Genomic DNA, 21,639 nt, shown 5'->3' on the forward strand with positions numbered 1-21,639 from the left:
AACTCAAATATACCAAAACAAGGTGAATTCAAGACACTGAAACAACTCAAATATACTGAAACAAGGTGAAGTCAAGATGCACTTGCCATTTCTAATTTGTGTTTGCATGTTTACTGTAATCGTCTGGTAAGCCATAAAAACTACATGATGGATCTGAGGAGGATCAGTGGGTGAAAGAGCTTGCTGTCTAAGCAGACCTGAACTCAGATCCCAGTCATCTTGAAACAGGCAGGGGAAACCTGTAACCCCAGGGACAGGAAGGGGGAACAGAATCAGTAAGGTCTGCTGGCTTCCAGCCCGGATGCAAATATGAGAGTTTGGGATCAGGCAAAGATACCACCTGTCTTAGTTAGGGTTCCATTGCTGTGAGGACACACCATGACCAAGGCAACTCTTAATGAAGTAAATGTTAAATTGGGGCTGCTTTACAGCTTCAGAGGTTCAGTCCGTTATTATCATGGTGGGAAACATGGCAGTGTCCAGATAGACATGGTGCTGGAGAGTATTCTATATTTAAATCCGAAGGCAGCCCAGAAAGAGACTTGCAGCCACAGGCAGCCAGGAAGAGCATCTCTCTTCCTCATTGGGAAGAGCTTGAACACTAGGAGCCCTCAGAGCCGGCCTACACAGTGACACACTTTCTCCAACAAGTCCACAACTCCTACTAGGGGAACTTCCAATGGACCAAGTGTATTCAAACCACCACAGTGCATCAAAAGAACATGGCAGAGATACATAGAGAAAGATACTGCATGGTATCCTTTTGTAGCAGGGTGCTGCAAACCCCACACCACACACACACACACAAACACACACACATAAACCCATTCACATGTGCACACATGAGCAGATTTATTTAATTATTTATTTACTTTGTTTTAATTTTTTTCTTAAGAACTTGGTACATATACATAATGTGTTTGAGCAAATCCATCCCCATCATCTCCCCTTAAATCCCTCCCCTTTCCTCCCTCCTAATTCCATCTGCATTTTAATAGAAACTGCTGAGTCCATTTAGTGCTGACTAGATGTGTGGGGGTGGGTACAAACATCCAGGGGAGCATGGAAAGCAGTCAGGGGCCAAATCCATGAAGAAAACGGGCCCTCGGCCCTGTAGTCATCAGTTGCCAGTAGTTCCTCAGTTGGTGGATGGGAGCTTACAGACTCTCCACCCATCTATTCTGGGATATATCTGTGCAGATTGTGTATATGTGATCTTAGACACTGTGAAACACATGAACACACACACACACACACACACACACACAAACACAGACACACACCTCAAAATTTAAAAACAGAGAATGGTTTTTAAAAGGTTATAGAAGGTCTTAAATTCAGTTCCTTGGTGGCGAAATATTTGAATTCCACACCAGATCATAACACTGCCTATATAAATTAAATTATTCAAATGAATATTTTAAAGTTCAGCGGATCTTTATCTGTTTAATAGCACAGGCTGAACGAAATCAGTAGGTGCCAAACCTCCCTATAGTTGCACAAGAAAAATTGTTAATCAGTCTTCTAAAGAATGAATCCACAAGGGTAGGGGATCATCAGAGTTGAAGGATCTACAGGATAGGGTACGGAGGCTCAGTAGTCCAGACAGGTGTATCATAAGCAAAGAGCCTGGAAAACAGGCCATTCATACCTTCACAACCTTCAAAGACTAGGGGAAATGCAGGGATAGGTACCCCCTGAAGTGGGAATGAAAAAACTTTAATACATTTACAAGACCCTTAGCTTCTAAATACAGTGTGGATTGGAATCTACACTGTGAAATGGCATAGGAGTAATAGTACACAGTTTTCCCCTTGCTGTTGCAAAATTGTTTCATTTAGGGGCTGGAGAGATGGCTCAGCTACTCAAAACCCTTAGCATCCTCACAACTGACTCTGCCTCTGGGAGATGTGACTCCCTCTTCGGGCCTTTGCCGGTGCTGCAGCCACATGACATAACAGAAAAAAGATCCATGAACAAAAGTAGAAATGAGAACTTAAAATGAGTAATTTAGTTGATGTTAATTCACCAAGGTTTGTAGAGAGAATCTCTTCTAAGCATCACCTGTCAATAAAAAACTGTCTATGACCTATGAGCTGAGGCAGGAAATAGAAGGTGGAACACTGGCAGGAAGAGAGGATTCTGGGAAATAGTGTATAAAAGGAGACCCAGGGAGGGACGCTGCGGCAGATGCTAAAGGAGATGTTGATGCTAAGAAAGGGGATGAAAGCGCAGTAAATAACCATGTAGAAGACACAGAATAGTTTGAATGGGTTAAATAAGCTAGTCCGGGAATAAGCCAAAGTTTGTGGCTTAGGAATTAATAAATAATTAGTTTCAGAGTTGTCATTGTGGGAGCAGGAGATGGGAAGGAAAAAAGTATTTTTCTTTCCAAAGGTTAATTTCTCCTAATTATTTTCATATAATTATGTAAGAAGCTAATATATGGAAATCATGTGTAGGTTATATGGGAAATTGCAAGTATCCTGGAGAATTCTAAAATAAATGTGTTTTTCAATGCAAAATCAGTAGTGATATTTTTTCCACTTCCATTCTTCAAGTCTCTGTCTATTCTAAAATATATGTGTTTATTTTATCTACAGTAGAAAATGTCCTTGTGGTGTAATGAAACATTAGTCAGCCCTACTAAGATGCTTTCTGGGAGTCAGTCAACCTCAGGCACTGAAATCTATGATGACTTAAGATGGGGCCCAAAGCACTTTAGGGATCACGAAATACTGAGCATGGACTTTTGGTCACATTCACCCCAAAAAGGGACCACACACACACACACACACACACACACACACACACACACACACAGAGCGGACATCACTAACTAACTATAACTCAGCTAGAGCTATGGCTTTGAGATCCTGCAGGAGGTGGGACTGGGTTTATATGGCCTTACACTTTGGCACAAGCAGAGAGCAACACTCACAACTCTACCTCTGGTCCCCCTCTTCCTTCTCAGTGAGTTCCAACAGAATTTGTTATTTCTGATTTTATCAATCCATTCTTGGCATCCCTCTTCCAGACCTTAACTTTTTTGTTCAGTGTGTGTGTGTGTGTGTGTGTGTGTGTGTGTGTGTGTGTGAAAGAGAGACTCTGTGAGTGTGTGAAAGAGAGAGAGGGAGAGAGAGAAGAAATAATTAGTCACCCAGTTAACACATGTGCATGCACACACATGTGGTGGCTGGCATTTGAACTCAGGATGTCTAGGAAGTGCAGTCAGTGCTCTTCACCACTGAGCTATTTCTCCAGCCCCTTGATTATTTTATCTTTTTAGTCCATAAGTCCAAGCTCTTACTTTGAAAGAAATGCCGGGAGTGGTGTGCCCACTGTATATTATTAATCCGGTCCTGATATTTAGAGACAGGTGGATCCTGGGGCTTGGGGGGGGGCAGCCTATCTAGACTAACTGTGGAGATCCAGGACAATGGCAGGCCTTGTTTCAGATGATGTGGCTGGTGTTCCTGAGACTGACACCAGTCTTTCAGCCTCCACAAACATGTGCACACAACTGTGAGTACACATGATGCATACATTACAAAAATGAAAAATGAAATGTGGAAATTCAATAAAGAAAGCTCCTTTCCAGCTGGTGGGATATAGAGAGGATTGCTTCTCCGAGTATAATTATCTCTGAAGAGGATGTCAATAAATGACTCAGACAAGAGCCTTTGAAATATCAGCTGCAAACCCAGGGCCCAGACCTCCTCTCTGGCTGCAGTTACATTCTTAACATGGCTCAACATTGTCTCCTGGGACCCAGGGGTCCCCTTCCCCATAGCTCTGCCCTATTTTGAGCCTAAGATCCCAAAGAGCTAGCCAAGAAAAGAGGGAAGAAAGGACATGAAGGGCTGCAGAGGAGACTGCCAGTAATCCAGTCATATACACTGACCATTCCATTGTCACTCAGTCCATGGATACCAGGCAATATCAAAGTTGGATGCCCAGGGGGTAAAGGCAGGGTTTAATAATCAAGCAGGTGGCAGTCTTTACCACACTAAGTTCAGCCAGCTGTGAACACAGTCAGAACACTGAAGAAGATGACACCTATCTGTGAACTGTGAAGTCCTGAGTGTGTGTGCAGGACTGTGTAGAAGGACTGTGTGTGTGTGTGTGTGTGTGTGTGTGTGTGTGTGTGTGTGTGTGTGTGTGCATGTGCGTGCACGCACATTGTTATTTTAGCTGGGATTCTTTCTTTTATTTTCATATATTATTAGTCCCGGGACTACTTCATGACTTAATGAATCTTACCAATATTTCTTCCGCTGTGACTGTTAATTCTGAAAACCCCTGCTGGTGACCCAAGGATGTGCTTTAACTTGTCAATTATTTCAGGGGACTTGTGGGTGAGATCCTTTCTGTGAAGCCCAAGAGACAAGAAGAGAACAGAAGCCCCACCTAGGCAAAAGAAAGCGGGTACAACACTGTCTGAAATGATTCGGGGTGGGCGAGCACGCACATAAGAGAACATGATGTGAGAACTGAGCTCAAGCTGGACACACAAATGGGGACATAGATCCCCACACAAGCCCCCCCACCAAACGGTGCCTTCGGGTTTAGGCTTAAAAGTACCCTTCCACGGAGAGCCCAAAGGAATCAGTACTGAGTTTGTTGGGACATTGTGGAGAATAGAAAGCCTTTGCCTCTGCTCTCAGTAGAAGAGATGGCAGTAAAATGGGTTACGGATGTGTAGAGCTATTGGCAGAAGCAGATTTAAAGAAAAGAACTTGATTCTTTGGCTTTGATTTGAAATCTTTATTATCCCAAATGGTGGTTATTAGATAACGATGCCTCACACATACTTAATTCAGTCAAATGCCACTTTCACCCCATTTCAGCTAGTTATATGTTCATGGATTAAAAGCCTTTTAATAATATCAATTAATTTTTTTTTGCTTTCTCCCAGGGCAAGGTAGTAGGAAAACTCTCTGTATGGCCATTATCTGAAGCCTGGACCTGAAAGATAATGGCCCTAGCTTTACAAGGCAGGTGGGAACGATCAATTATTCCCCCACAACTGACAGCACAGCTCTGTTATATGATTATAAGGAGTGCTGGAGTTAACCTGGATTTGGAACCAGCAGATACCCGCTGTGCCCACTTGGGCTTCTATTGGTACAGGTCTGTCTCTTGTGGCAACAGGCCGGGAGTGTCCTATCAGGAACACTGAGGAGCAGCACGAGGACACTACATGGAAATCAGGGCAGTAGAGAAGAGAGGAAAGGTGACCTACTCTGGCTCAAAGATAAGAGGTCGGAGACCTGAATACCTGCTTCTAACTTAGTTCAGAGCCACACCCACCATGAGTCTATGAACTCTGCTGGGGTCTCCTGTCTACGATCATATTCAATTTCGGTCCATCATTTCTTACTAGAAGGAGAAGACACCCAGCTCCATCTAAAGTGACACTGAGAAGCAGGCCAGTTACGGCGTGGAAGACAAGACTAAGTTTCATCAACACAGATATACACTTACATGCATACAGACATGCATGACACATATATCCGCGTGTATGTGCACACCAAGAACATTTGCACACATGCATGCATGCACACATAAGCATACATATATGGAACGCATTGATAATTTTATAAATACACATATATATATTAGCGTGTGTGCACTTAGTTTCACAAATGTGATATCTTTATACTGTATATATACAATATACTATATATATAATACATAAACACACATATATATATAACACACATGTGCATACACACACACATATATATAACACACATATACATATATATATATATACATATATATATATATATATATATATATATATATATATATATATGTATGTATTCCTAGTTTTGCGGCATCTGATTTCTGTATTCACCCTAGAAAGGGGCAGCCATTTGATGCCCATTCCTAAACCTTTTTCTTTTAAAATGCATGACTGCAAATAAGCAGGTCACTAGGTCAGTAAAGTGTCTGCCTCACATATTAGTCTGCCTCTCTACTGCTGTGATAAAACACTCTAGCCAAAAACAACTTGTAGGAGGAAAACATTTCTTTGGCTTGCACCTTGGTTTACCAGCTTTTGTGGGCAGTCAGACAGGAACTCGAGGAGAGAATTACAAAGTAATACAGCAAACAGCCTTACTCACTAGCCCACACTTAGTTGGCATTTTCATGAAGTCCAGACACCCTGATCTAGGAATGATGACACCCACAGTGGGCTGGACCCAGCTTCATCAACTGTCGGTCGAGAAAGTCTCTCACACATTAGGCCTCAAGCCAATCTGGTGGAGGCAGCTCTTCAGTTGAGGTTCTCTCTTCCCAGGTGACTCTATGTCAAGTGCCTACTAAGTATTGTGAAGATGTCAGTGAAAACTAACCAGGATACCTCATAAGCATGAAGACCTGGGTTTGATGCCCAGAACCCACATCAAAATTAGAATAGAGAAAGCTTCTAATGCCAGTTGGGGAAACAAGGACAGGATTCCCAGGATCTGCTGACCACCACAGCTGGCATGATTGGTAAGCTCCTTGCCAATTAAAGACCCTGTCTCGAAAACACAGACCATGCCAAAGGATGAGGCTTGAGGTTGTTCTCTGATTCTACCTGAATGTGGAGACATATACACACATCTGCACACATATGCATCTACACACACCCATGCACACGCCTTAGATAAATAGATGATAGATATCAGATAAACAAAGAGTAGATAGATTGTAAATAGGCAAATTGTAATAGACAGATAGACATATGATAGATAATAGATAGATAGATAGATAGATAGATAGATAGATAGATAGATAGATAGATGTATGGATGGATGGGTGGATTAATAGATAATAAATGATAAAAAAAATGATAGATTAGATAGATAAGATAGACAGCCAAGAAGACAGAAAGATAAGATAAATAGACAGCATTGTATTTAATGCAACTATTACAAAACAGAATGGAGCCCTACCTCCTTCCCATTCAGAACATAACCTGTGTTACAGGGGAACTCACAACTTCCCCGCAGGAAATAAGCATCCTATTCCAACAGAAAGGTGTAAACAGATGTTTATGTTTTCCCTGTGCCTTCGTGGGTCAACACTGTGTATCACAAGATGAAAAACATGCCACTGTAAGTCTTAATTTCGTTGTGGAAGAACATAAAAGAACGGCACCTCAGTTAGCAAGGAAGGCAAATCCACACAATGACTACAATTGACCCGAGCTTTGCTGACGCTTGAAGTAAGAACTTTGGATCCCAGGAGGCCCGAGGTCTCACGCAAGGCTCCTGGAGAGTGAAAAGGTCATCTCCCTACACGAGTGATAGTTCTCCTTTAACTTTAAGCAACTTCTGTACTGGCTGTGTCCTCCCTGCAGCCAGTGAGGTCATTGTAGTGCGGTAGGTTCCTGAAGTATTGGATCTGGCCAGTAAACCAGTGTAGACGTGGATTGTAGGATGGTCCCTGCCTGGTGGTATATGAACCAGCACAGAGGTGCAGGGATGAGGGGTGAGGATGACGAACATCCTTCCTCCCCTGGGTCCTCTAGAACCTGTGCCCAATACCCAGCATTAGCTTTGCTCCCTTAGCTACCTAGTTCTTGTTATGTTAACATAGGGTGACTTCTGCTACTTTTTAACCTACATGAATGTCTAGCAGCTTATGTTACGTGACCTATCCTGGGTAGAGCTGAACAATGTTGTTCACCTCATGTAGTCCTCCAACTACAAACAATTCCAACGAGGTATAACTTAGCATGGCTATTCAGGAGCAGTCGAGTGGCTCAGACAACTCTATCAGTGGAAAACCCACTCCAGCATGGGTGACACTCAAAATAGCTACATCCTGTAGCTTTAAACCCAACTAGCAGGCAGATCCACCCAAGAAGCCCCCTTCATCATGGGTGTCCCCGACCCCTGGGGAAATTGTTCTCATCTTATTACTCTTTGAAATAGGACCTGAGCATCATAACCTTCGAGAATCCTAAGCCTTATAGGTTTGTTAAGCTTCCTGAATCTTCTGAGATTACTTCTTCCCTCCAGAAGGGGATGCTTCAATTCCAATAGATTCCCAACATATTACATGAATAAATAAATGTCCAGAGGTCCTGAAACAGCATTCAATCCGTCAATGTAACTAAAACCAGAGAAAAGAAAGTTCTTGCTGAATTCTTTGGATCCCAAATGTCTCCCAAGGTCCTGTGCTAAGGGAGGGAGTGCTGTAGAGAATGGCTGTTGTTTCCCCAGCAGAACATCCTAAGACCTGAGGTGTGCAGTGTGAAACAGCCAGGATCCCTGCCCAGCTCCCCGGCCTCAAAAAAAAAAAGAAAAAAAAAAAAAGAAAAAAAAAAGATACAAGAAATCCAGAGAGGAAAATAGCTAAACTTGCAACAAGCTCTCCCGCCGCTTGCAAAGTTAGGATTTACTTGAACAGAAGAAACTACATCTCCCAGCTCCACCCCTTTCCAGAGGTTACTTTAGCATTAGCTCAATATTTCAAACCACAAGCAAAGGGTGCCTAGAGTGATGCTACCGAAAACTGAGGTGAGCAAACAAAACTGTGTAATGAAGATGCACAGGAAACACAAGGGAGCACAGAGCAGGCTGGGCTCAGTTCTACCCATCAGGCTGTTGCCCCCTCCCTTCTCCAAGAGTGGACCTGCCTTTGCAGGCAACAATCCACAAGTTCTGTCCCTCTAAGCGGCTCTGACTACCTCCCAGGGGAGTTAAGAAGGACATACTACACCATCAGCCCTGTCTCCTCTATGCTGACATGAATGAGACATGAAGCTTTGGGGAAGAGGAGAGAAGAGAGGCTTGCCTGGCAGAGAACAGTACTCACAGCTCTGCACAAAAAGACCCATCCTGAATTCTCAGATGGTGATAAAGATAATGGAAGGTAGGAGACCCACACTGAGCAGTCCTGGGGCTGAGCGGATTTACCTAGTGTCTAGCACGAAGACAGAATAGTCCAATATATTCTGTGCCACTGTCCCAGTAGAAGCTACAGATGTGGCTCCAGCAGTGGACATCCCACTAAGAGTTGGCTGCTCATCCTATCAAGAATCGCACTTGCTTAAGAAGAGGGTGCTGACTACACATGCGCCCTGGGATATACAACCACTCAACCCAGAGAACTGAGAGCTATGACAGGAACTATAGGGCTAATCTCAGGGCAAGCATATCCCCTTCTGGGTGGCCATTTCAGCCCCACTGGACTTTGGCCAAGTTGAGAGCAGCAAGGGATTCAGTGTGAGTGTTCTAATGTGGCTAAAACACATGCCCATACATGGGGGATATCACAATAGATGCTCATTCTCTCAGCATTCTGGAAGGTGAGTGGCTAGAGCCTAAGAGTCAGTAGGGCTGTGCAGGTGCATGCACGTGTGCACAAACACACACACACACACAAAGAGAGAGAGAGAGAGAGAGTGAGAGTGAGAGAGAGAGAGAGAGAGAGAGAGAGAGAGAGAGAGAGAGAGAGAGCTACCTGCCCCTCCCCTTGTTTCTGAAGGATGCCACCACCCTTTGGCTTGTGGTCCCATTGTCCATGCCTGCCTCTTTTGTCACATTGTGACCTCCTCTGCTTCCCATTCTTCTCATGGGCTCAGAAGTCAACAGCAATGGAGCGGGAGCCAACTCCAGGCTATACGGGATCAGCTTCACTCGGCTACAATGGGTAAGGACCTGCCTACCAATCAATGACACACACAGATATTTGCATGTAAAGATGTCAACTCATCATTCTGAAAGGAGACATTAGGATCTTCACCAACTCTTCACCAAGCACAAAGCCAGAACAGTACCTTTGGCTCTCAAGAATGCTTCTACTTAGTTGAACTGCTATTAATTGCACTAATCAGTTCCCTTACTGTCGTAACAAAGTATCTCACAGAAGAAAAAGGAGGTTGCCACTGTACCCAGAGCTCCCACGATATAGATATCCAGGCTGGATTCAGGGACAGGCAGGCCATGAACCTCGCAGTCTGCCTCTGTGGGTCTATGGCTGCTATATTGTCCCCCTGTCCAAGATGTTCAACAATCCATTCGCAAAATGGTGCCAGCAACTGAGCTCCAACTATTGAAACATATGTTCCCTTTAAACAAGAATTTCTAGGAAGAAGCTGTATGGGAAAGCTAACTGGCTGGTTAGAACTGCAGCGGTGAGGAGATGTTGGAATGTTGCTGATCCAGAGGGAAGTTACCTGATATTTGTAGCCCCCAGAATTCTTTGCCTTCCTCTTTGTCATAGATTTAAAAAAAAAAACTTTATGGAATCTATTAACTTAGTAAACCCCTAACTACCACCAATCCAAAAACTAAGAATGTAATCAGATAGCATCGTGGGGCCATATAAATGATCCCCCCCAATTTGCTTTAACTGCCTTCTTGTGTGCCCACCCATGTATTTTGCATTTGCCTTGCATTATTACATTCTTTGTTCTGTAAAACTATGAAACTTTGTGAAACTGCATTCACACTGGAATAAGGGGTGACCTAAATTTGTGTTACTAGACCATGATTACTCTACATTGCTCCAGAAGAATTCTTCCTTAGTCCCTTAAGGTGAGAACTGTGTTTCTGCATTTACAGTCTCTGAGTAATATTTCACATTCAAACAATCCGAGAAAGGGAGGGGGTGCACCAGAGGGAAGCAGGGACCAACATCTTCAGCTGGAATGTTGAGTATCTTTGTCTCCTGTGTGAAGTCATGTGATCACAAGCTCCAATGTCTTTGCCTCTGTTATGTCTAATAATAAGATGTTATGAAGCAATGGTCTTCACCATGGAAAAGAAGTGGGGAAGGATGGAGGACAGGAAGGGAGGGTAAAGAAAGGAAGTAGCAGGGATGTGGGGGTGGGCAAAAATCTCAGGGAAGGCAAATCCAGACATCAAACATCAGACAAAGCTGCAGTTGTCCCAAGTTCACAATCTCCCTCGCCTCAGAAGCAGAGCATATTTTCTGCTAATACCTGTTCTATGCTCTTTCCCTGAAGTAAAGACAAAGACTCTGAAGGGCAAACCTTTGAACCCAGACTCCAGTGAGAGGGTAATGAACCAGAGCAGTCCCTAATGGGAATGCCAATTACAGTACCGACACCCAGTCAAACAAGTCTGCAGAAGGACTGGAGTTCTCTCATGGAAATCCAGAGAAGCCAGGAGCCCTGTGCTGTCTGAGTCACACCAACATCCAGAGTCCTCGTGCAAATGCAGAAATCCCAGAGCACACCAGGACAATCCTCACCAAACAAAAGAGCCCTCTAGATTTGGCACTGGGCTGGGGACAGGTGTCAAGGGGACTGAAGGATTTTCTGAAGTGATAAGAATCTACCTCCCACCTGGCCTAGTTAGACATTTAAAATGGAAATAATGGGGCATTTCCCACCCACTAAGTGGCTAATGGTCCCGCTAATCACCAGGTCTCACTGAAAGGCCAATGTGAGCAGCTCAGACCTGACCCAGGGCTTCCAAAAATCCACACTACCCTAGAAATTTCCTCTAACACAGACTTTGCAACAAGGGAATTGGAAGAGAGGGAATGAAGAGCTGGATTTGAACAAATATGCCTTACATGCATCTATATAAATTCCCAAACAATAATAAAAGAGATTGAAGAGAAAACAACAGGGGTTGGGGATTTGGCTCATTGGTAGAGAGATTGCCTAGCAAGCTCAAGGCCCTGGGTTCGATCCCCAGCTCTGAAAAAAAAAAAAGAAAAGAAAAGGAAAGAAAAGAAAAGAAAAGAAAAGAAAAGAAAAGGAAAGAAAAGAAAAGGAAAGAAAAGAAAAGAAAAGAAAAGAAAAGAAAAGAAAAGAAAAAGAAAACACTTCATTCAAGGCTCACTGCCTTATTTGGTCAGCATTTTGCCCCATGCTGGTGAGATGCTCAGCAGGTCAAGGCCCTTGCTTCCAGGTCTGAGGCCCTGAGGTCCACATATGTGCAGTGGCAAGCTCACACACACACACTCTAATTAATTAACTAAGTAGTTAACTAACTAATTAATTAATTAAAGTAAATTATCATTTCTTAATAAATATACATTATAAAGCTGTCACTAGCATGAAAGGGTCTGCATTATTAGCTGATCCCTGACCCGTTCTCTCTCAGGCTCACCAAAGAGAGGACCATGTTGGACAATCACCATCCTGTTCTTAGCACCTGACAGAACCCAGAGTGTATCTTTCAGAGGAAGGAAGGGCACCCTGGGCATACAAAACACAACACAGGTCCAAGACAGAAGGGTGCCTCAGTGAACGTATGTAAAACCAAAGTTCAGTTGAGTTCAGTAGAAACCATGAAATAACAGACAGCCTGCATTGTAAAACCTGAGCTTTCCCAGAATTAAAATTTGCCTGATTCTTCCTAGCATTTCCCCAGAGGACCAGCAACCACTTCTTGTCTCGTTCATGTCCTTTCTACTCTATTTCTACTTTGTTTAATAATAATTTTAAAAAATCCTAACTATTGCAGAAACACCCATTTATCAAACAGGAGTAAACCGGTGTCTCTTTTAAACAAGAAGGTTTTAATCTTTCTTGGTACTTTAAAACCTATTTGGGGGATTTTTTTTTTGTTTTGTTATGTTTTTGTTTTTCAACTTAATGCACACTGCCACATCATGGAACAAAGATTGCAGGGAAACACCGCAGGTTTGGAGTTTGCCCTTGAGAAGCTCCTACAGAGTTAGGCAGAGGACACTCTGGCTGTAGTCCCCTTTGTTCTGAGAGGAAAGAAGGGAGCTCTCTGTGGTGATTACAAATTCCTGTTTCTCTTTTATCTACTTGTCCCCAGATCCACTCTTTCTGCCTTCTATGCCAACATCCTGCTCTGGAATTAAATAAATGAATACATACATATGTGTGTGTTGTTGCATAAGCATGGGAGGTCAGAGGTCAACCTTAGCTGTCTTCCTCAGTCACTGGCTAAATTCCCTTCAGTGGTCAAGTTGACACACTTGGGAAGAGGAGACTGTAGCTGCTTGTTTTCTAATACTAATAGGGTTCCCCAAATTAGTTTGCAGGAGAAAGTCTTCACCTAGCTTCTGGGAACCTGCCCACAGTTAATTCTGACTGGTGAATAAAGATGCTACACACCAATAGCTTGGAGAGAGAGAGAGAGAGAGAGAGAGAGAGAGAGAGAGAGAGAGAGAGAGAGAGAGAGAGAGAGAGACGGGATTTAGGGTTCCGGACTTGGGTCCTCGAGCAAGCAAGACTGCCTTAGGGGAGTGTGGAGGAGGGGAGACAGAGACTGCCATGGAAGGGAAATAACATCCAGAAGGTCAGAGCTGCCCTATAAAAGGACTAAGAGATCATGTCCCAGAGGGCTGCTCCTTGGATTCAAGAACAGCCAAGATGAAGCATGGAAATTAGTAAATAGTAACTTGGACTTATTGCTGGGAGGTGGATTCTAATAGCATGGAGGGTAGGCAGCTGCCCAGTTATGGGCTGCTTTAGATAAAGAGGCTGGGAGTGTTTCTATCATTTGGGAACAGAAACCATTGAGGTGAGTAACCCCACTTCGGGATTAATTTTTTTTTTTTTTTTTTTTTTTTTTTTTTAGTACAGGCAACCTCAGCTGAGGATTTGACTCCATTACACTTGCCTGTGGATAGATCTGTGAGGCATCTTTTGGAATAATGATTGGTGTGTGGAAGCCCACTGTGGTTGGCGCCATGTCTGGGTGGGCGGTCCTGCTTACAGAAGAAGGCAAGTTGACCAAGCAATGAGCAACAAGCCAGTAAGCAGTTGTTCCTCCATGGCCTCTGCCTCAGCTTATGCCTTCAATTATCTGCCTTGAGTTCCTGCCCTGACTTTCTACCTGATAGCCACTGATCAAGCTGAAGTCAATCCTTTCCTCCCTGAGATAGTTCACACAGTATTTCCTCAGAGCAAAGAGAAGTAACTGAGACAGTTCCACCCTGCCTTGCTTTGTTTTCTTGCAACAAAGTCTCACACTTTCACCCCAAACATACCAGTCGAGTTGGTGGACCAGGGGACATCGGTGATGCATCTGTCCACCTCTCTGGTACCAGGATCCCAGGCCACCGTGTCTGACTCTTATTTTTAAAGTGGATTCTAGGGACCGAACTCAGACCCTCATACTTTCATGGCAAACACTTTCCTGGCTAAGCAAGTTCCTTAGCCCAAGAACTCCACCTCAGAACCTTTGAAAGCCATGTCTCTGTTAGACCACAGTCTCTCTTTAAGGCAGACATTCGTTCCATGACAATGGCATGTGGGTTAAATTTCTAATCAGAAGAAAGGAAGCCACATTGAGCTATGAAGGATTTTGCATTGTTTCTCAATAGGGTGGCATTTTGCATTTGTAAAATGTGAAGTTTCTGGAAGAAACCTTATCTGCCTTATGCTCCACAAAAAAAGGAAATACCTTTAGTCCATGAAGTATAACTTAACACCCACAGTAATCATGAAGAAGGCAGGGGTGGATATCATCTGTGTTGTGAGGTTCTCAGAAAGGTCAGATATTTGACAGATAATTATCAAACATTTAACGGTGAGAAGGGGAGATAAAAGAATGTAACTTTAAAATTATTTTGATGTCACTCTTCTTTGGGCAGAAACATTTTAAATAATATTCCATTGACCTTCCTGGTGTGTGTGTTTTAATTGTTGTATCACATCCACCTCCTGGGACATTGGCCCATATTAGAGTGTGTGGTTGCTCATTGCTAAGGAACGCCTGGGGAGGGGATGGCAAAGTGGGATTCCGATAGGACAGAAGATGAATTCAAATGAGACTTGCAATAATACTGGCCTTAGGATGGCAAACACAATAAATATATCTGCTGGGAATGTGTCTGGTCACAGTAATATAAAAACAATCAGTATCCTTAATCCCAAGTTTGTTATTTACTTGGGGAGAAACACCAAATCATACACAGCATCGGTTCAACAGCCCAGTCATCCCAAAGGACTCTTGGCTCATCCATCTTTCTCATCTTACTGCCCTCAGAACATTGGCTATAATGTAGTCACAAGATGACTGCTGCATCCCCAGAGAACACATCACACTTTTCCATAGCAGAACTCCAACACTGGATGGGAGGAAGAGGAAGAGAGATGCAACTGTCCTGGATAGCTCCCTATTTTTGACAAGCAGAAAAAAATCTTTCCTCTGAAGATTTTTGGTGTGTCTCAGGGAGTCTTCTGATTCACCTCAACAACAGTGACATGCACAGAACAAATATAGCAAGACTGATTCAAACTAATCAGGATGCTCTCCGTTGATTAAAGGATAGAAAGTCAGTTATACTAATATCCAAAAGATACTGGCTATTTGCAGTGAGAATTTTGGTGTATATAAAAACATAGAAATATTATAAGAGTATCTTTTTGTTTTAATCCAGGCTGTGGGTTATGTGGTTGCTTCTGATTGTCAACAGTGGCTGACTATGATTTGCCTCATGCTCTAGCAGAGGCATGTTTTTGCCAGCAGCAGATAGATTTTGCAAGTGTGTAACATTTGGAATGCTGGAGAATTTTCAGAGAAGATATAAATGCTAGAGCCACATAGGTGGGCTGCTGCTGTTTGCAGTTTGTTCAATAGTCACGCCCAAAGAAGAAATTAAACATTGTGACAATGAATATCAAATTTGCCCCACAAGGAACTCGATGCCCCTAATCAACTGGAGGTCGTCTCATCCTAATAGAACCCCTTTCCCTCTCTCCTCTTTTCTCTCCTATCTAGTGTTAGGTGGATGAATGTGAAAGAAAGGAGAACCTACAAAGTAGCAAAAGGACAGCTAGAGCTATTGAATGAAGGTCCATCATCAGCCACAAAGTATAAGACGTGTGTATCAGGTAACAATGGGGACAATTTTAACATACAGGCCAGTTTGTTGCCACTGTGATTTAAATGGAATTTAGCAGCTCAGCAAAGAGGTATCTTCCTTTCCCAGTCATTTGGGGACATGTTACAATTCAAGGGGATAAACTTGTTTGTTCCATATGTCTCAGTCCCTCTCTCGTTCCTCACACTCTGGTGTCTGAAGTGGAAATTTCTTGTTGTCCTGTGATGCAGACTCATGTTGGGGTTTCGTTAAGGCAAGTCACATGTTATCTGGCGAGATTACGAGTATGAATCAGTAGACACTGATGGGGTGTTTGCATTGTTTGCCCTGCTATTCCTCCTTGGTCTTGATTCTCACCGACCTTCACTTTATTGAGGTATGGCAAAGAACTCCTGGTATTCCAGTTGATTCTGGACACTCCTGGAGACTACTGCCAGATTGGTGGAGGCCTGACTGTTTCTTCTAGATTGTGCTACCAGTGCTGATTTGTGTTTGGTGACATTTTTTTTTCAACTGGACTATTAGTACCCTGAAACTACTTAACTGGACTGCCAGTGTCGTGACAGGTCAGATTGGATTTGCCCCAAAGAACTCCTTCTAAACAGGTCCACGTCCATTTGCCCTATTTATCATCTTTTCTCCCCTACCTTTGGACAGTGGGATAGAAGGGGGCTCTAAGCATTTGAGAACATTTATTAAAGTAGGTTTGAAAAAAATCTAAGTCTACATGTATCCCCATATAATGAAGGGGTGTAAAACCATTTCCATTACAACTTCTTTTCCCTTGCGTCTGTTTATTCAACTATCTCCTCTTTTCAGAAAGTGCTCTGGGGGTTTTCTGCGGAAAATTCATGACATGCATGGATGTATAATAACATGTATTCCCATTTGTGTGTATGCATATATGCATGTGTGCTATGTGTGTATGTGTTCATGTGTGTGACATGTAGGCCAAAGGAACAATTTACCTTGTTTTTGACCCAGAGTCTCTCTGTGGCCTTTATCTCAACAGGATAGGCCATAAGGGCTGGCAATAAATCCCTGCAATTCTTCAACTCTTGGTACAAGAACTTATACCTATGCTTAATTTTGTACCTTGTGTCCAGTCCATCAGGCTCCAACCCAAGCTGTCTTCTCATTCCAAGCAGTGTGTTTGAAAAGGAAACATTAAATAACTCTTAGAACTCATGGCATGACCATAGTGATTCAAGCACCATAAGGGCAATACACACAAAGATTGGGAATTCGAATCATTGAGATGAGAATGTTAAAAGGAAACATGTGACAACTTTTAAAACCCTCAGGACAACCCAGAGCCTATTAGGGAAAGCTGAAAACTATGTCCTCATTCACTGAAGACAAGAATAAACAGAAACCCATGCTTGTGTCAGCTTATTTCCTATGAAAGTGCATAAGCTTGTTTCTTATTTAAGTGGCATAAGCCCTTTTCCCTCTGATGCTGTCCCTACTATACCAAATGAAGTGGCGAACAGCTCCCTACAGCTGTGGGTTTGTGTGTAGACCAGTACCAGATTGTCTCTCATCCCTGTCCCACCCCAATGTCATATTGGCACTTCCAATTGAACAGGTGACAGCATTGGCTGGCTATCACTTCTGAATATAAGGAGGAACGTGCAAGGTCACAGAGCAGAATTCATTGATTTTCATTCCGAAATTGGGAAACATAACATTCCCATTTCCTATTTTGTTAGATGGGAAAGGCTTGTGCAGACCCGACCCTATTGGACAATAGAACAAGAATTGCACTAAAACCAGTATTATCTTGAAAAACATCTACATGAGATTGGTTCAAGAAAAGTGGTGTGAGTGTGTGTGTGTGTGTGTGTGTGTGTGTGTGTGTGTTTGTGTAAACTCGTGACTTCTGTATGTGCATGCATGTAGAGGTCGGGGGAAAATTTTAGGTGTCATTCCTCTTTGAAATAGTTTTACTTAGTCGGGAAAGACACATACATTCTACAACACATATGTAGAGACATGTTGTAGGATTCAGTTCCATCTTTTACCTGGTGAGTCTTGGGGATTGATCTCAGAACCTCAGTCATGGTGGGAAGTGCCCTTGTATGCTGAGCTATCTTGCCAGTGCCTGTGTTGGTTTTTGAGGTATGCTTTTCTCACTGGGATCTGGGAAATGATGCCTGTGATGGTTTGGGAGAGTGCATTCCTCTGTGCCTGTGTGTGTGTGTGTGTGTGTGTGTGTGTGTGTGTGTGTGTGTGTGTGTGAGTGTATGTTCAGCCCAGGGAGTGGCAGCTTTAGAGGGTATGGCCCCGTTGGAGTGGATGTGGCCTTGTTGGATTGAGTGTGTTATTGTGGGTGTGGGCTTTAAGACCCTCATCCTAGCTACCTGAAAGCCAGCATTCTCCTAGCAGCCTTCAGATGAAGATGTAGAACTCTCAGCTCCTCCTGCACTATGCCTGCCTTGATGCTGCCATTTTCACACCTTGACGGTAATGAATTGAACCTCTGAACCTGTGAGCCAACCCCAATTAAATGTTGTCTTTATAAGAGTTACCTTGGTTATGGTGTCTCTTCATAGCAGTATAAACCTGAGTAAAACGTTGACTATGGGGTGGCCAGTGAACTTCAGAGGTTCCCAGGTCTCTTTCTCCCTGATTCTGGGGCCAGAGAGCATACTAACAGTTTACACTTGTAAGTTGGCTCTGGGGATCCAAGCTCAGGTCTCCCTGCATGTACAGCAAGCAGTTTACCTACTGACCCATATCCTTTAGCTAACAAATGGGTTTAAAAGGAGATAGAGGTAGATCCCGGGTGCCTAACTTCAGGAAAGCTGAGATCTGTTGCATACAAGGGCAGCTGTTGCAGGGTGAGGGTCATGGTACAGGGGACATTAGGGCCAAGGAGACATAACAGGGACATTCTTGGGACTTAAATTGCCTGTGGTGCCTCCACTCAGAAGCCTGATGATGCCTGTGCAAGCTGGAGGAGAGCCATCTCCATTGGTAGAGGTTGCTGTGATCTAAATGTCTCCCCTACCCCACCCCTAGGAAGATGTCTCCAAAGATGACATCATTGGGAAGCAGCACTTTGGATGATGGGATTTCAGTCATGAAGATGTACTTCTCCACTGTCTTATTGGTGCACCTATGTTTAAAAAGATCCCCCAGAGAGCTTCTCAGCCCAGGACAATATAGGCAGAATGCACCATCTACAAGCCAGGTAGCAGGCTTCAGGAAATTTGCCAGGGCTCTGATCTTGGAACTGAAGCCTCATTATCAGCCATCCAGTCTCTGAGACTGTAGTGACAGCAAGCTGGCTGGTTCCTGGGTGAAGCAGGGATTAGCCAGGAGACGGGTGAACATAAAATGTGCTCTTGATTGCTAGTGAGAACAGAATGCAGACGAATGCTTCAAGACTAAGCAATATGAATGGCAAGGCTTCGTTAATCTCGGGCCCAAAATATAAAGCAAACAAGAAAAATAAATTGTATGAGAGAGTTTGCAGACATGAGCACTAATCTTGGTTGCTGACTTGTGTGGCTCTGAATTCAATTAAAATGCACGAATATGGGCACTCTTGTGAGGGATTTTCTTGAACCGGTTATTTGAATCAGGAAGATGTGCCCCAAGTGTAGTTGGGACTTTCTGATGGCAACCCAGATTTAAGAATGTGAAAGAAGGAGGCTTTGATTTTTGTCTGCCTGCCTTCACTCTCACTGGCAAGTTCATCTGTCCTGTGGCTGCTTCATTCCTTTGCTAATATTCGAACCACCTTCTCTGATATCTCATTGTAGACTGAAGACCAACGCCTCCAGGAAACTCATGTGCCTTCAGCACCAGGTTAAGATAGTTGAGGCTTCAATCATCATACACTGAGCAGCCAATGGTGTTCTCAGTACCCTGCATGGGACAGCCATTGTTAGATTATCCAAACAGGATCCTGTAAGCCAAATTACCTTTTAATGTGTTTGGTGGTTTGAATAGGAGTGGGCCACCGTAGACTCATGTGTTTGAATGCTTGACCCATGAGGAGTGATACTATAAGGAGGTATGGCCTAGTTAGTGTAGGTGTGACCTTGTTGGAGTAGGTGTGGTCTTGTTGGAGTAGGTGTGGCCTTGTTGGAGTGGGTGTGGCCTTTTTGGAGTAGGTGTGGCCTTGTTGGTGTAGGTTTGATTTTGTTGGAGGAAGTGTGCCACTGTGGTGGCTGGTCTTTGATATGTGTATATACTCAAACTCTGCACAGTGCTATAGACAATCCCTTTCTGCTGCCTGTGCATCAAGAACTTTGGGCTCCTCCGGCACCATGTCTGCCTGGATGCTCCCATGATTCCTGCCATGATGATAATGAAATGAACTTCTGAAACTGTAATCCAGCTGCAATGGAATCTTGTCCTTTATAAGAGTTACATTGGCTGCTGCGTCTGCAGACATGAGCAGGCTCAGGCTACAGAAAAGGCTTGCCTCTAGTGTCCTCCACTGTGGTAAAAAGAAGGTCCAGTTGGAGTCCAATGAGACCAACAAAATCGCCAATGCCAAATCTCGTCAGCTGATCAGGAAGCTGATTGAAGATGGCCTGATCATTTGGAAGCCTGTAACTGTCCATTCTCAGTCTCGCTGCCAGAAAAACACCTTGAAGGGAAGGCATATGGTCATAGGGACAAGAAAGGGTACTGCCAACGCTTGGGTGCCTGAGAGGGTGACCTGGATGAGAAGGATGAGGATACTGCCCCGGCTTCTCAGGAGATACTGGGAATCTAAGAAGATTGACTGACGTAGGTATCACAGCCTGTACCTGAAGGTCAAAAGGAGTGTATCCAAAAACCAATGGATTCTTATGGAGCAGATCCACACCGAAGGCAGACGAGGCCCACAAGAAGGTACTGGCAGACAGGCTGAGGCTCACAGGTCTAAGACCAAGGAAGCACAAAAATGCTTGGGAAGAGCACCTCCAGGCCAAGAAGGAGAAGATCATCAAGACTCTGTCCAAGGAGGAAGAAACCAAGAAATAAAGCTTCCTTCATGTCTGTGCATAGTGACCTCACTGTGGCCTCACATGATCAGTCATTAAAATAAAACAAGCCTTAAAATATAAAAGAGTTACCTTTGCTATGATGTCTGTTCACAGCAATGGAAATCTAACTAAGACAATGTGAATTCATTCTGCCATTTCTGTTATTCTGGAAACCCTAATACAATTGTGCTTTAGAGAGAGGAACAAGTAGCCACCAGACAACATAAATTCCACTTTACTTTTCTGGTGAATATGATGTTGTTGTGCTTTAAAAAAATTCAAACTTGTTGGTTTTTTGTTTCTTTGTTTTGGGGTGTTGTTGTTGATGCTGCTGTTGTTCTCATTGTTGTTGTCATTGTTGTAGTTGTTGTTGTCGTTGTTGTTGTTGTTGTTGTTGTTGTTTTTAAAGAAGAAACACATTAAACCACTTCATCCCTGACTGACTTACAAACCCCCGAGCCCACATTAGCTTAAGCGATTAAAGCATTAGGAATGTGTGTACAGAAAAACATAAAGTTATTCCTATCAAGTTCAGATGAGAGACAAAATCAGCCATGTGGGCAAGCCTAAAGCCTCAACCATTTAACGCAGACAAATATGGACACACTGTCAGGAGCCTTTTGGGTCAACGGAGACGAGGGCCGGCGTCTTGTGTTGTTATTTTCTTTTATGAATTTTTGCAGCCACCCTGCTCATAATCGTGTTTATAATATTAACTTTGGCAATTTTTTCTTGGATCATCAAATATTTCCTTATTGAACTGTCAGCTCACACACCCCCATCTCCACTGTAATGTCTTTAAAATTAAGTTCCTCTGGACCACAGGGGTTATTAGAACTCTATGATGACAGAAAACACTGAG

Source organism: Rattus norvegicus, chromosome Y (genome assembly GCF_036323735.1).
Source record: "Rattus norvegicus strain BN/NHsdMcwi chromosome Y, GRCr8, whole genome shotgun sequence".
Classification (NCBI taxonomy): domain Eukaryota; kingdom Metazoa; phylum Chordata; class Mammalia; order Rodentia; family Muridae; genus Rattus; species Rattus norvegicus.